A 17,727-nucleotide genomic window follows, 5' to 3' on the forward strand; every position below is an offset into this window, starting at 1 on the left:
TACAAAAAATATATTAGCAATGAAATAAAGTAATATTAGGGCTATGTGGTAGAGCTGGATCTGCTACAAACAGCAGCATCCCAGAAAGCTGTTACATTGCTAAGACAGAGCAAGAAAAGTACGTTTACACTGTAGTCTGCCTCTTACAGGAGCATAATTCATGCAGGTATTACACACTCCTGTGTGTAATAGTGATTCCCTTGCTTCCTCTCCTATTTTTCTTTATAAGGAGAAAAATGTAAATGTGTTAAAGACCATGTCCCATTCACAAATGAATCCTCTCAGACAGCACAGTGGTGCTCCTCGTGCTAGACCTGGGCCGAGCCAACCGAGGCCCATTTTGCCTTTGCTGGTGAAGACAAGGAAAGCTCTTATCACACACAGATACAGAACAATCTCTGAGTATTTGGCTCCACGAATGCAGCTAGTAAAATATTTTCTTAAATCACAGCAAATTATTTTGATTCCCACTCAAGTATTGGTACAGTGCTAAAACACATTTTCTGTGTTTAAAAAAAAAAAAAAAAATTCTGCCTCAGTTGCTACATTTTTACAATATGCTTTTTCATAGATTTAGCATACTTACAGTATTCATACCGACCCACAATGGAAGGTTGCATATAATTCCTTATTTTAATTCCATAATTTTGTAAGTTAAAACATTAGTGCAAAATTCAGCTTGCCAAACTCTTTCCTGGAAGAAATGCAGATAGTTTAAATACAATCATTTATCACTGTATAATGATTATAGATAAAATATTACACTTATAACCCAGTGAGAGTTATATAACTGTTTGCTTTACAGAGATGTGTTTAAATGATGGGGCATTACAAGGAAGTTTTCAGTCAGCCAAAAGCATCCTGCATCTATTTAAATGGCAGCTGTATATTTTCTAGCAGCTGCCTCATTTCTTTTGTGAGCCCAGGCAGAGATGTGTGGGCAGGGGCGCCAGAATCATTGAGGCCATCTCCTCACCCCTAACAAGGACATCTGCAGGCAGCCTTTCCAGAAACTCAGGGTTCACCATAAGAGATTTATGGTTTTTCTCTAGTCAGCCAATGCTCCTGTCCTCCGAAGTTCCCTGCAATTCATCAACAGTTGTATACCACAGAACAGTCATCTTTTCTGTTTATGTGTCAGAAGAGTCCGAAATGGGATACTTCAAATCCCTCTCTTATTTCCAGTGCACTGACCAGGTCACTGTTCAGCCAGACACTATCTTGCTCAACAGGCTGTACTTACCCTTGTATCCATTGCCTTATTGTGACTTTGCCCAGTCCTAAATGTCTGGTCTTGTGTTCTTGGGACTCCTGGCTTCCAGAAGATGGCTGGAAACCCCCTTTTTCAATATCAAAGCAACACTTTCCAGTGACTTTGGGTTGGAGGGCTGGAGTTAGTACACTTGCAGTTAGGCTCCTTCTAGCTCCTGTGCCCTTCTCAGGCTCCCCGCACAGTTCCTGGCTTTGGCACACACCAGTAAACACCTAGGACAATTTGGGATGTTGAAGCATTTGCTGCCCTGCTCCTTCAAGTGTCCAGGGGCAGTGCTTTCCTGTTTGAGGTCCATGGCACTGCACACTAGACTCTGTGGGGCCTTGCTTCAAAGGGCCCTAGCCAGGGGTGTGCTCCTTGCAGCACATGGCCATGGCGAGGGCATGTGAATGGTTCCTCTACAGAACAGTGCTCTATAACATCAAAGAAACCCCTTAAAGTGAATCACTGTTCTGGATCATCTGTGCTACACCATTGCTTGTTGTGGCAATAGTCGACATTTTAATTCCATGAATGAGTGGAAATCCACCACGTACCTGCAAAGCAAAATAGGCAAGAGAAAGTGTGAGAGTCAGGAAACAATAGCACAGCTTGCAAATTCCTTAGGTAGACATAGGCCTAGAGTCCTTTGGAACAATGTCTTTAAATTTTCATTATGTTTCAACATTAAAACCCCACTGAGAGGAACAGGATAATTCATCAAAAGCCTAGATAAATGAACAAAGAACATCTTCCAGATCTAACTGTGCCAGCGAAGGAAGTTACACCCAAGAGCAATCTGTCATTGTTTTCTGCCAGAACTACTGGCAAAGCTGTTACAGTGAGAGCACCAACCCTTATGTACTCACCAAGACCATACATGCCAAGATTTACTATTTCAGCTGTTCCAGCTACTGTAGGTTTGTTTGTTTGGGGTTGTTTTTTTTTTAAAAAACTGGCCTATCAAAGGGGTGGTATGCTTTGGTAGATATGTGATATCAGCTGTGACGCTGAGCAGGGAGCCATAGTTTCTTCCACCGTAAGAGCAGTGTGCACAGATTGGGCTTATTGACAGCCTGGGTTAATGGATGATGCACAGAGAAGCAAAGAGGATTTGAATAAAGAGGTGTCCTGTCCACTGCTACAGTGGTAGCTTGGAGCAGAGCAGCAACTGAACTCATGCTGTGCTTGTGCTACAGCCTGGGAGCATCAACAGCATCCAAGGGTGCTGTGTTGCAACTGCAGCAGGGAGGGCAAGCCTCTTTCACACATGCCATCCTAAATGAACAGCTGTTGGGCTTCTTGCCTTCAGAGAAAGGAGGCATGGGAAAGAGTTAAGAACAATGTCTGCTTTTCTGTTCACCTATAATTAAGAACTATGGAACTAGAGAACTTCTTATGGTAGGTTTTTTAATTAAAATCTTCTTTTTACCTCAGTACTTTTAACAGGGAATGGCAAAAATAGTGTCAGAAATATCCAATCCAGTACCAAGACTATTTTAAATCACTTAATGTATTTTAGTGCACAAAGCCTGCATAATTTTTATCATGAAATCGAACAATGTCATGGCAGTACAGCTACGCATATTCTTAAGTATTTTCATGATGACAGCCTAACAATCACAATATTTCAACAGAAAGGATCTAATACAAAATTTGGCCACTTTTCAGGAGTGGGGGAAAGTATAACAGCCATTTCTGTATTAGTTTCCACTGCTCTAGATTTGGTTATAGTATATAAATACTACTATACCTCTATTATCCTGATGTGCTAATTATTGCCTTAATATATCAATTGGTACACTAATTATTAGTATACCAATAATACTAATAAGCATGTTAATTGGCTGATTCTACTTTTAGAGTTAGAAAGACACAATCATACTTTGGATGGCAAAATGTGGAGCCAATGACACTCTGAGGTCTCAGCTTTGTTGCAGGTTGTGGTTTAATAACCAAGTCCTGTAGGCAGCTGGGGGACTCTTGAGTCCCTGGGCACGACCGCTGCCTTGTAGGAAAGATGCAGTTTCACTACACTGACTTGTTTCCTGTTTGTATAACAAGTGGTGGAAGACCTGCTTTAAAGTATGTGTACATTTATGTAGTCTGTCTCTTTAGTGGGCTAAATCAGATCTGATCCTTAATATATACTTTCAAAATGTACAAAAACATGTAACTAAATATCTGTAGACAGTGTGAGTCATGCCATCTATAGCAGAAAGTTAGGTTAAGTAAAATGTCTGCAGTTTGAAGTTAATTATATACATTTCTGTGTTGTATATGCTATCTACAAGTCATACTAATCTTTATTTCCTCTTGTATTCTACATCTTACTTGATCATCTTCACTAACCTGTAGGGAAAAACGTAGAGTAATCTTCTCAGCAATTAATTAATGATGGCACAATCTTAAAATAAACTCAGGGCTAATGTAGGCTTGAACATATGATGAAAGAGAGATTAAGATTTTGGCATGTTAGTCCTTTAACTATATTACTTTTGCCAGAAAACTTCCTCCTGTTTGGATTTTAAAGACACATCCTCTGATATGATAAAGCTCCAGCTCTCCTAAATAGCCCTCAGCTCTCTCCCTGTCATGTTCTGCAGGCTGAGAGCTGGCAAGAGGATATTATTGCAAAGATCAAGCTGGAGGGAGGCCATGGAAGATGGTTGCCAGTCCCACTGATCCCACACCAAGGCCAGCAATGCATTTCAGTATTTTCAGGGAGTATAAGAAGCTTTGAAAAACATCTGTTAGAAAGGAAAGGAGATTAGGATGTGTGCAATCCTGAAAGCCAGGTAGTAAATGAGTTCCAATTGTGGTGGATATTAGTAGGAGCAGAATAAAAATAGAATGAAAGAGTTGTTGTTTATACATAAGAATATAAGTAGAATGTATCAGTGCTATCAATGTGACAAGTATAGGGAGGTGTATCATATAATGCTGTACAAAGTATGTATGTCCTTGCACTCTCCTCAATTATTTCCAATATACGTAGGGAAGGTACTTGATTTACATTTGTTTTGCTACCTACATCTATTTATATATCTTCATTTTTAAAAGAGGTGTCACTTGAAATCCCTCTGTCTCTTCAATAAAGGTGGGCAGTCCAGATTAAATACCCTATCCTTACTTAACTTTGGCTCTTAGACAGCATTTCCTGCCTGGAAGCTCTCCTTTCAATAAATAAGTAAAAATACATCTTTGAATATCATGCAGATTACTCAATCAAGTGAAGGTGAGAAGTGCAGTGTGGATGGAGTCCTAAAGAAAGCAACCTTGTGGGGTACTGACAGCCACTGTACCCTGGTGATTATGTTGAAATGAGACAGTTTGATAGCCTCAATGAAGGAAGTAATGAATTTCCCAAGTAGATGTCAGGACTGGCATCTTACAGTATTTCCAACTAAAAAATGCCTTGCATCCACACAGGAAAGTTTCCATCTCACTGCAAGCTTAAACCTCAGGAGTCCTGGACTTGTGTGCAACATCTATATCCACACGGGCATGAAGAGTATGCAGGACTCGAGGCTTGGGCAGGGTTGATTGGTTCTGTAGATCTCTGCCAGATGTGTAAAGTGCTCTCTAATATATCTGTCTCATTAGTGATCCCCAAGAAGACTCTCTGAAATTACTGCATTACAAATAATAGAGTACAGTAAAAGGAGTATGCATTTTATGTAAATAAGCAAAAGACCTCAGAATTAATACTGGAAGTTGTTAGAAAACTGGTAGTGTATGATTGCTGCAGACAATCTTTCCTAGTTTTGGCATTATTGCACCAGCTAAACTTAATATAAGACTATGCATATTAGCTATATACACAACTGTTGCTAGTGCTAGAAATGACTGCTTATATGGACAGACTTTTCATGTAGCTGTATGGGGGGGGATCTAAACTTAGCAGTCATGAAAGGGTCGTCAAGCATTGAAACAGGCTGCCCAGGGAAGTGGTTGAGTCACCATCCCTGGAGGTATTTAAAAGACATGTAGATGTGGTGCTTAGAGACATGGTTTAAGTGGCGGACTTGATAGTGTTAGGTTAATGGTTGGACTTGATGATCTTAAGGGTCTTTTCCAACCTAAATGATTCTATGATTCTATGAAATTGAAATGAGAATGACAGAAACAATATGGCATCTCTATGCTGATGCATATAGATAGCTGAAACAACCTGAATTTCACTGAGAAAAAAAATTGTGGAAATAAGCAAGTTTGGAAAGGTAGAAAATCGCTAGGACATTGTTAAGAGTCTGCAGCAAGAATCTTGGTCTATTCTCTAGATGTAAAGAGGGTTTTTTTGCCACAGGGAGCAGCACAGTTCTTACAAATGCAGAACTTTTCCATGTCCTTACTTCACTCAAAATAAGCAAGCAATTGTCTGAAAGACCATTCACACCAAATGGCTTGTGAAAAGGAGTGTGTTACATATCTAATGCAAAAAAATATACATACTAAAATAATTATATAATACATAAACAATTTAATAACAATTAAAATTAAGTGATTACGTAAAATTAAAGGCTTAGTTGCACTTTGAAGACAAATTTAGAAAATAGGAATCCATACGTGTTAGTGGTACTTGGAATTCACATATATTACGGGTGTTCAAAATCTGATCGCCAGTTTTGGCTGTGTTCCCTTTGAATGTATGAGGCTGAACAGAAGCCATTGGCTCCAACACGTTTTCATTTTGAAGTGTAAGTATTTGATTCTGAACCTGTCTCAACTGTAAGGGGTTACTAGGCACTCAGACTGGCACAGAAAAATGAGGTAAAAAATACCTCTGTGCTTTTGAAGACTAACCAAACTATCCCCTTTCTGTTTTGACTACTTTTCATGTTTCTGTTCCAGGTTGTGGTCTGTCTTGTGATTCCATGTCTGCCTGCGAATGAATTAAGCCTGTCAATATCCTTTTGACCTCTAATTAATCAAGAGGTTACCTTCCACAGCTATCTCTTTCCCCCACTGCCTTTCCTGCTGATCTTCAGACTCCCATGGGGACATGTCCCAGGATGTTTGAGCATCACCAAGAGGGGAGCAGCTCCATAACTAGCTGCTCCTCTCAAGGTAGCATTCCCTGAGCCAGCAGCAAATGGCAATTTCTAGCAGGCAAAGTGTTGCTGTTTGTTAGTTATTTTTCTCTCCTCCACATATGCAACTGCTTCCCTTCCCACTTGAGCAGAAAAAAGTCCCTTTTAACCCTCTCTTTTGTTTTGCCTTGTGGAAACAGAAGTAAGTGCATTAGCAGTGACCTCCAAGAAGATTCAAATGATGTATAAGCATCATCTCACACTAGTCCTCTTTGTTTTTACAAGGCTGCTGCTGGCTGCTGGTTGTAAATATTAGCAAGTGACATGTAACAAGTTTGTTTGTGATGACTGGGAACAAACCTGAATTCGTGTATCCCATTCTAATTCATGGCATATATTTTATACCATTTTAATTAAGGTTCTGATTTTATTCCAAAGTTTAGACTGACAACAGAGTAACACTGAGCAGATGCACTGATCCTGCACACTCCAGCAAGATACCTCCCTTCTTTGCAGTAACACCAAGTAATGGAAGTTTTGCTGAGTGGGAATACAAAATCATCTCCTGCGTAATACATGAGATGAGTGAACCTGAGAATGGTAAACACATTTAAGATTATATTGTACAGGAAGCTGCTAAGCTCAACCAAAATAAAATGCTGAATAAAGGAGTATGTCATAAATTGTCCTCCTTTCTGGTACACATGCATTAGAGTTAGCTTCAAGGAGGTGCATCTGTCTGAACTAGTCTTCAGAGTACCTCCTTCTAGGGTTAGATGCTTTTACCATTTATTTCTCAGTTAGTGCTGTTCAAGGGAAGGTGATTTTGCATCATGCCTCTGCAAGCAGGCTCTAACTACTCAGTCCCTCTTCCAGAAGCCTTTTCAACTTCCAAAGGGTGCTATTAACTGCTTCTTGGAACAGTCTTCTGGTTATTGCACACACTTATTGGGGAAAGACTTGCATTTCAGTCTAATCCAGTTCTTTATTAGCATAAAAAATTGCAATATACAAAGAAGCAGGGACTGGATCCCAGGACCATCCTATCTCAGGCAATGTGGAGTTTTTAAGAATAATCTACAGTTACCTTTTACTGAAATCTAACAGGGTTTTAACAGTAAAAAGTCTGTGAGCTTTCCAAAGTCTCATCCAAAAATTACATCTGGATGTAGTCCAGTAAAATGTGATACATTGTTGTTTAATATTGATTTACTGCCAGATATATTTGCCTACTACTTAATATAAGTATCCAGAGATTCTTTGAACAGCTATTACCACAAACCTATATATGTGACTATTGCAGAGATTTTATTTTTTTTTAAATCAAGTATCAAAATGATAAAGAATCTGGAAGGAGGAATAGGATGGTAACTTTTTTGCTTTGGTTATTTTATTTTTAAGGCAGAATAAAATGGAATGTGCCACTGCTTGGCAAGGTTAACAATAGGAGACAAATAACATCTGTATCAATAAAAAAAAAGCTGTAATGAACATATGCATATATGGCAGGGTATGTTTCATCTACTAGAGAATGTAGATGAAAGGTACTGTATGTTCACATTTTGTGCATGTGACTTCCCAAACTGCATTTAGGAAAGACAGTAGATCATAGCATAAATACAATGAATACTGGAACAGGCTTCCTGGAGAGGTGGTCAATGCCCCGTGCCTGTCAGTGTTTAAGAGGCATTTGTGTTATTCCACAAGTGTGAGGTCTTTTACCCAGTGTGTGAGACACCAATATACACACAGGGCAGAGGTATTTTATTTCATGTCTGTGCAGAGATGAGTGCTAGGTGGTAGCTCCACAAAGCTAGCACAAAGTTCAGTCATACAGGTACAGTATTTATACAGTCTAGTTATGCATGTGCATAAGTAATTACACAAAGCAGTTTTCCATTGGTCTACATTTCTCTTATTTCAACTTAAAGCTACAGTGCTACTTTAATATTCTGCGCACGCTCAAAGGTGAGAGGTCTCTGCTTGGGCTGGGGTCTCCAGCTCAAGGAGTGTGACTTTTAGTATTATAATGAGGACAGTTTGCATGAGGGTGCTTCCTATCACACTTCTACTAGTTGTTTCAGATGGTTTCCAAAACAACTTAATTAGCTTACATATTTCTCCAGGATGTGCTTTACTCCCAAGTAATTCTTGTTTAGATGTTCCGCTTTCCAGTCTGAATCCCCCTTACCAGCTTTACATAAGCCTTGGCCTTCCACCAGCTCCTGTTAGACTACATTGTTAGACTACATTTGGACAATGCTCTTAATAACATGCTTTAAGGTTTGGTCATCCCTGGAGTGGTCAGGAAGTTGGACTAGGTGGCCATCGTAGGTCCCTTCCAACTCAACTATTCTATTCTATTCTATTCTATTCTATTCTATTCTATTCTATTCTATTCTATTCTATCCCCTGCACTCACGATAAGTCGAATAACAAGACCGTTATTTGCCTGAAATGCCAGGGGTTTTTCAGCTCCAAAAACACTTTCAAGGACACAAATCTGAAAGGTTACAAGTGGTAACAGGTTTTTATTTTATTTTTCTGAATCTGTTTCAGAGCCAATGCTCACCAGCATTAACACAATATGAATGTGTAGCCAGGAGCAGGCTGATGCATTCTTCAGTTTAGCTTGAAAAAATCTGGCAAAGGAAAGTCACAGAGCTACAGAAAGTAGCAGCAGGAACACAGGCCAAGCAGTCCCCATTTCCTGAAGAGTGAGAATTTGAAGAATGAAGATAGGTACCGATCACACACAAAACAAGAAGGAGAAGGAGAAGAAGGAAAAGAGGAAGAGGAGGAAGAAGAGAAGGAAGAGGAAGAAGGAGGAGAAGACGACGAAGAAGAAGACAAAAAAGATGAAAAAGATGAAGAAGAAGAAGAAGAAAGAAAGAAGAAGAAAGAAGAAGACAGAAGAAGAAAGAAGAAGAAAGAAGAAGAAAGAAGAAGAAAGAAGAAGAAAGAAGAAAGAGGAAGAAGAGGAGGTGTGCAGTACCATGTGCTATTTTCAAAAGCATGACACAAATTGATGACATGCATACTTTTTGCCTGCTGTGCTTCTTGGCCAGTGATGCATGACAAGCACTCTCGTGCCTGCCCCACGCTTGTATTGCACGCAGGGAGAGCTGGAAAGTGGCAGCTCCGGATGGGGCAGCAAGCCTGCAGCCCTTCCAAGCACGGGCTGTTTTGCACAAGCAAGAACCCCTGGGGAAACGGAGCCCAGGGAAGAGCAGAGCTCGCTCCCGCTCCAAACTTGCAATGGGCAAGAGAGCCCAAGAGAGCCAGGGCACGAGTGGCACCTTGGAGGTGCCAGAGCAGCAGGCAAGAACCTCGCCGAAAGGGCCCAGAGGAGCCCTGACAAGGGGCTGTGCTCAATGCTACAGAGGACAAGAACTACCCCCAGGGACCACCCTGGGGGCCCACCCAGCAGTCTAGAAAGCTTCCTCCCCCCGGATGTGGGGCACGAGGGCCACCTTCGTGGAGCAGGAGCAGCAGGCACCTAGCCAAAATGGCCCAAAGGAGCCCTGGCAGGGGCTGTGGTGCTCAGTGCTGCAGAGGAAGGCAAAAAACCCCCGGGGACACTTGCTAGGCCAGCGTGGGGGAAAAAAGCCTTCCTCCCCCCAGCTGCAGGGCATGAGACGCCATCTTCGTGGTGCATGAGCAGCAGGCAGTAACCTAGCCAAAAAGGACCAGAGGAGCCCCGCCCTGACAAGTGGTCATGCTCAGTGCTGCAGAGGAAGGCAAAAAACCCCCGGGGACCAGTGCCAACCTGCCCCGGGGGAAAATTCCTTCCTGACCCCAGAGCTGGCGATCGGCTATTCCCTGAGCACGTGAGCAAGACCTGCCTCCTCGTCCCACAGGCTGGTCACGCCTCTCAGGAGATGCCCAAGCACTATTCTCCCTCAACCTGGAGCCATCTCAGGGCTTCCTAAAGTGGCAAAAGGCCCCCAGCCTGATCGACCTTGGGGACAAGAATCCTTCCTGCACTTGGCAAGGGCACCAGTGGCTGCTCCACAGCACTGGTACCCCTGGCAACATCTCTGCATCCCATTTCTTATGGCTGCTGCCCCTGGCTCCTCAGGGGATGAGGATGGCGAGCTCTGCAATGCTCCTCAAGAAGGCATTCCCTTGGTCTGGCCACTGCTGTCCAGCTGAAAAGGCCTGATAGCCTCGGGCACCTCCAGGTGTTGGTGGTTCTTCTCATCTCCAGTAGCCTCGTCCAGCCTCCTCTGGTCTTCCTCCCTCAGCCCCCTCCAAATAATTCCACCAGCTCCTCGAGGACTTCCTCCTGCATGTCTTCAGGCTGTCCCCAGGCCATCTCTGGCAGCAGGACACAACAGGATGCCCCCTTTATCCTGCCCCGGGAAACTGTGACTGCTGCGTTGCTGGGTGGTGGCACTGTGACATGGGGATGACGGGGCCCTCCTGCCCAGCCCTGCCCACCACCCCTTCCCCCAGCATCCTTCGGAGGAAGGCCTTTGGGGTGCTGGCCCCGAGGCAGTCCCTGTGCCCAGGAGGCCCAGGGGGCTGTCCCTGCCCTTGGTGGCCATGCGCTGGGCCTTCAGACTATGTAAATAAGGTATCACCAACACAATGTATCACCAACAATAATGTATCACCAACACAAACTTTATTGACCTATATGAAAAGCCAGGCAATACAAAAATATAACTGATAATGTGTAGGATTATTTGTACGTGGGTTCAGAGAGGGAAGATTTATAAAGCACAGAAGTGACTCTCTGAAGACAATTTTTTTTTTTTTTTGTAATTCTTTGGTCCCTACTAATTCTCATTAATGCAGGTTTATCTTCTTAAAGGACTTGTTTTGCTCCTATACTCTTTTCTGTGGTTGTCCCCTTAAAGATGACCTAGGAAAGCAGCTTCAGCCATTTTGAAAGGGCTTGCTTTTTCTTCTTCTTTCCTGTGTAGTAGCTGCTATTTCTCAAAAAGGGGCAGTTTTTACAGTTCCTCATGTAAGATTACCTCTCTATATGTATTTTGATTTTTGGCACATAGCCTGGCCACTTCAAAACCACCTTCCTGAGCGATTTCTCTCCCTGTTGTTCCCAGGGTTTTGAACTTAACATTCTCATGAGATTCTAGTTGCAGGGAGACTAAGTCAGTTTTTTATAGCGTATTTAGCCTACATTGTGCATTTGGCTGATCGTTGCAGGAAAGAACAGGGTATCTTGTGGTACTGCAAAATGCATATGATTAGCTTTCCTTGCACTTTATACCTACTATAATTGCAGCAGCTGACAGTTTATGTGCCTAACATGACATACGGGTCTTTAGCGAGCATCGTATGTACTTCAGTGGAGAAAATAACACAGTGCTAGTCTGTCTCCAATGCTCAAGCACTGAAGGTTTCTTACCTCAATAGTTGCTGGGGAGGGTGGGAGGCCAAGTTTCTCTCTCCCATCATAAATCCAAATTACTTAAAATAAGAGTAGGAAATAAAAAAAACCCTTGATCCTTCCACTGTCTGCCAGAAAATAGAAAAGACATTGAGCTTTCTTTCTGAAGTACTCCTGAAGTAGTATCAATTTATTTTGTGTGTTTTCTCTCTTCTTTAAATGCCATTCATACAGAGAAGCAATCTGGATTCCCATTTCCTCTTTAGCACTTTAAAAAGTCTTCACAGGTGTTTAGAGTTTAATAGTTTCAGCTCTCCTGTACCTCTAGGGATGATAGATTTTTTTCACATACTGTAATATATCCTCATTTCCTTTTCTAAGAAGCCAGAATGTGTGAATTCTCTAAAAGTGCCCTAAACTGTCTGGCAGCACTAGTATGTTTAACATTCCTTCACAGAGCAAGTTTCTCATCCTAAGCACTTCATTCTATATTTTGCTGCAACAGGAATTTTAAATAATAAGCAGAGTCATAAAAATAGACAGTATATTTAATTTAGAAGTATCAAAATTAAAAAGAATAGTTTTTTAAAAGCTATGCCATGCTTTTCTTTTATCTGTAACTTTCTGTCCAATTACAAATACAACGTTATTTTTCCCTGACTCTATTTTTACATATTTTTGCCCAATCTCTTCTTTGTAAGAGAAGCCACTTTTATCTTAAGCAGATATCCAAATTAGAGTCTGAAATTAAAAATGCAGGAAGCACACATGCATACAACTGCTAATCTAAGTATTTGTGCCTTGTAAATAATGCCAAGCATGCTCTTTTCAGGAACAGAGTGCACACTGAGGCAAACTGTTATTTCTTAGATGATATGGTATGTTATTCACATTTGGTTTACTATGCTTCCTGAGCAAGAACAGACTGTTCAGTATAAAGACATCACAGGAAAAAAAGGACCCTTTGCACCAGGTGGCCATATTCATAAAGATATTTAGGTACCTATTGGGATTTAAACTAAATAAATTGGGCAGCAAACTCCAATGACATCAATTCACCTGAGTGCTTTAGACATGCTGAGCTCAAATTCTGACAGTCTGAAATGCAGTATCTAACTTTCCAAACCTGAGGGTTCCTCCAACTCATACCCAAAGGAGCAAGCTCACAATTCAGCTCTTAGCATTTTCTCTAAGCAGACATTTTAGTTAGAGCAAATCTATTTAAAATCAGTAATCTGCTACAGCATAAATAATGCTGATTACATGGGTAGCCTCAGACTGACCCGCTTGTCTGTGACTGCTCTGCATAGAGTCATTTGATGTCAGCCCAACAAATACCACCTTCAGGTTGTCTGGTGTTAATTTAGAGAATGACTCCACAGTGTTTCACTAATCCATCAAATTTATGTGCCCAGGCACCACGAGAGCAGAGAATAGGACTCTGAGTTTTATCATTAAGGCTGCTTGGGAGCCAGCTCCTGTGAGGTGGGGTAACCAATATATCCTAAGAGGAACTTGGTAAATGTATGCGTACCTTCTATAGCTCTTTTATAAATGGCAAAGAAGCACATGCTGTGGCATGCACATAATTGCTTGAGCTGCAAACTTCTCTATGGAATTGGAAAACTCTGAACTCCTCCTTTCAAGGGACTAATATACTGGTGCCACTTTAAAATAAAGGGGAAACATTCAGCTTACTTGTTCATTTATGAAAAATACACAAACTATTGCTTGGTTTTTTACAAATGAGGTCTCCATCTCCTCTTAATCTTGACCTGGACATTAAAGTGGTCATTTCTACCTAACAGCCTGAGGCAAGAGCTCCTTTATGAAGTTCTGACATCTGTTCAAACCCCAAGTAGTGGTAAATGGAGATCACATTATCTATTTGTGTCACTGTTTATAGTAGACTTCATGGTGCAGTCTCTCCTGGTCTGCGAGGCTTTTTATGGTATATGCTATGATTCCTGTACTCTAAAAATGGCAATGGCATTTGTACAGTTCCTGGCAGGTTCTTTATTTGCTAGGTTCCAGGCATAGCCATAACTGAAGCTAGGTAAGCTCTGTTAAATTCACAGTAAGTTCAAGGATTTTCTGTGAGGCAATGAAGAACTGCCAGTCAGAATGCTGCAACCTACATTTCTTGAGGAAATCTGAAAGGTAGGAAAAGGTAAAAGAAAAAGTTTCACTGCTGCCATGATAGCCTCTTTTGAGAAGGGACTTTAATGTGGTGTTCATGCTGCTTGTGAGAAGGGACTTTAATTTGGTGTTTATGCTGCTCTTGTCTATGCGTGCACATGGTGCATTCTGTAGTGCTTTTCTTTGCTGAGAAATGAAACACTTCTGTGTGCCATATCATGTGTACCTGAAACCCAGCACACATGAATCTAGCAGATGTTGACTATGAAAACCATAAAAATTTGGCAAACTCTTACAAAAAACAAAGTATCTTTTAAAAATTCCCAGTCTGGAAATCAAGCACAGATAGTCATTCTCATTTTTTCCTACCATTTTTCAGAAAACAGTTAGTACCTATAGGCTTCTTGAAAAGTATTATCACCAGTGGGAAAGCAAATCTTAAATTTTAAGCCCTCTTGCCTCATCTAAATAAATCCACAGCATAACCTGAGGTGCTCAGGAGCTCAGGTGGACACATGGATGTGGGTACAGCTGGCAGGGCAGCTGTGGCAAGGGCATGCATGGAGTTTATCTCCCAAGTGGATGCTTGGGGATATGTTGGAAATGCATGATGACATCTGAAATGCCCTGGGGAGCCCCTGGGGTCAGGGAGCCGGCCAATCCACCTAGGCAGGGCGGATTAGGCTGGGTGGGCTGGGAGGGGGCTGACAGCCCTTGGTTAGCCAGCAGAAAGTGAGGCCACTGCCCTGCACCACCCAGAATGGACTAGGATGTCATGCTGGAAGGGTGGGCTCTCCTCGAGCCCCCAGTGTCCTCCCCCTGTCTGCGGGGTCCCCCCTGGAAAAGATGCAAGGAGTTAGTTTTCTTTGCTGCAGGAAGAGCAATGGCAAGCTCCCGCTGGAGTGCTCTCTGTCTTTACTGGAACCTAGCCTGAAACACGTACAGAGGAGAGTGTCCTCTGCAGCTTTGTGCGCAGGGCTCTGCCCGTCTCCTCCCTTTTGGCAGCAAAAGTGTCAGCTTGATAATGAGGGTTCTGCTAGAGTCCAGACGTGTGTTTGTGTTGGGCTGTACTTCCCACACATTCACATCTCAGCATTTTAAATGACGTTCAATAATCTCATTTTTCTCTCGTCTTTTACATCTTGCACAGTCCACTCTCAAATGTCTCCAGGGAGTGTTGTAGGGCTGCTGCTGTCTGTAACAGCAAAGTAGATGCTGAATGAAAGATTTAACTCATTGTTTTTCTTATGCCTGCAGAAGTATTTGGAAAGAGAAAAGGTTATGCAGAATGAGAAAGGGGTTCTTGTTTGCTTTCAGATAGTCACTGTTTTCTCAGAAGGCAATGTGACTTGCTGGTGGGATTTTATTGAGAGAATAATGTTGGAGCAGCCCTTTAAGATGCTCACGTTAACAGCTGCGCTCCAGGCTGTTTGAGTTTACACTAGCAAATAAGCACTATAGCATACGTAGTCCTAGTAACAGTGCTGCTCATTTTATGTCTAGCTGAAGGTTTATATTCGAGAGTGGGGAGAAATGGTGGATCTACTTTCTTCTGTAATTTAGAGTACCAGACTTTACAACTTTTCTTGAAGTTTATCCTTGCTTTAGCTTTTACTAGTTTTACTACTAGCAAACTAATACTGAAGCAAATGCCTGCAACTGGAGTCACATTACTGGAATACCTTCTGTATGTATATGAGTGTGTATAACATATATAGTATGTGTATTTGTCTTTACAGAATTTTTTAACAGTATTTATATTTATGTCCCTTTACGATGATGTTTACATGGGCACATACACAGTATGTTGTCTTCAACGATTACAGCAGTTTCTATGCTTGCCTGATATTGCATCTGTTGGTCACCCCCTTACAGAAAATAAAAATCAGTTGTCACACTGAAGGTTTTCTGAGTGTATTTTGGGTATGTTTCTCAGGTCTTCACAGAGAAGTTAAATAAAATATTATTCCATACAGCATAGATTCTATTTTTCTCTCTCCTTTTTCTCCTTTCTGAGAGTAGGCATTATTCACAAATTTAACTAAACAGAATGCTTAGACATTATTATGGTTAAAAACAGAGTTGGTAACATTTCAAATATATGTGTCTTCTAGGAATACATAGCTGTACATATGAAGTATGAATACATATGAAGTATTCTGATTTTTAGGAACAAATCTTTATATAATGCAATACTTTGCACAGTTTCTGCTCTCCAAGCCTGCCAACTCCACTGCTGTTATAATCAATAATATTTGTTATAAGGAAATGACTCACTACACAAAATACAGAATCCTATTTGATTCATTCTTTTTTTTTTTTTTTTAAGGATAACTATTTCTGAATTAGAAATTCTCATGAGCATCTATGCCTGCAGGTGAAGTTTCGATTTTGGGCAGCCATTGTCATGATTATTGCTTAACTGCACTGCATGTTGGGATCTTGAAAGCAAAGTTCCTGGCATGAGTGGATTTATGTAATTATTGAATACTCCACTCAAAAAGTGCACCCTGTCCTTAACTGAATGACACATAAACTAAACCTGTCTCTGCCTGTTCTCACTTTGAGGGGTGATGAGACAATATGTTTCCATGAGCTGCACAAGTATTTCACTATGCAACTCCAGGTAATGCTTTGGAGCACCATACCTGGGATGGTAACTCACAAATTTCCCAACTTTCTTCTTCTGATCTTAAAATTACAAAAATAATGTGAGAGGGCTCCTGTGCTGTAAGGATAAAATGCAGGTATATGCCAGACTTGTGAAATGAGCTCTTTGGAAACATTCTACAAAATAATGTACCATCTTGAACAATGTGTTCTGTGAATTAGGACAGGTATAGACTTAAGAAAAATCATGGTGTATTTAAAAAAAAAAAAAAGCTGCATTTTTGGAGCTATCTAACTCCATGTTTTGACTAATATGGTTTTTGAATATTTCTTCAGTCTTTTTCCTCTGTGCCTTTTAATTCCTAATACAACAGGGTATCAAGGTATTTACAGGGTATCAAGGTATTAGGTATTCCTAATACAACAGGGTATCAATACAACAGGGTATCAATACAACATGGGAGTCACTATCTTGGATAGTGACTCCCATGCTGCACTACTAATTAAAATGATCCCATACTAATGAAAAAAAGGAAGTGAAAGCTGTGGAATTAGAGGTGGCTCATGATACATCAACTTAGACTTATTCTAAAAGCAAGCTTCAGATACCCATGTTCCAGAAAGTGTGCCATATGCCTTAAATGATGCTAGAGCTCTCCTCTTTGTCAATCGGGTGGAAAAGGTGTGAGTTAAAAGTATGTATTCAAAGTTCCCAGTACAGCAAGTGGAAAGCAAATGTATTTGTATCTCAACTCAAAAAGCCAATGTTAATAGTAACTTTTTTTCCTCCCCTCTTCTCCAGCTCATACCTTTAAAGGGCAGTGGAGTTTTGCCCTTGACCTGAACAGCTTTTCATTCTTGATGCTACTTTGGAAAATAAAGTTGTACATTCATTTGAGTTTTCTGAGAAATTATGCTGCTAATATCATATTTGTGAAACATTTTGAAGGTCTGAACAGTGAATTTCACTGACCACAAAGTAGCTAGATTAAAGTTTTTCTTCTAAGGTCTTCTTACTTGCTATTAATTTAAAAAGCTATTAGAAAGAAATATTACTATTTGAAAAAAGTAGCAATGAAAAAATTAAATTTCCAGATTGAGATATTATTTATGGACTATATGAAGAATTCACTTAGGCCTGTTATATTTGTTTATTCTCACGCACACTCTGATAAGCCCTGCTAACACTGAGGTTTGAGATTTGTGAAAATAATATAATTTTTTTGCCTTTAAAGTAATCCACACATGGTTTGTAGCCAATCTCATTCTAGTATTGAAATGCATAGGGGTCTTCTAGGATATTTACCATGTTGATGTTAAAAGTTAATTTAACA

Source organism: Ciconia boyciana, chromosome 2 (assembly GCF_034638445.1).
Source record: "Ciconia boyciana chromosome 2, ASM3463844v1, whole genome shotgun sequence".
Lineage (NCBI taxonomy): Eukaryota > Metazoa > Chordata > Aves > Ciconiiformes > Ciconiidae > Ciconia > Ciconia boyciana.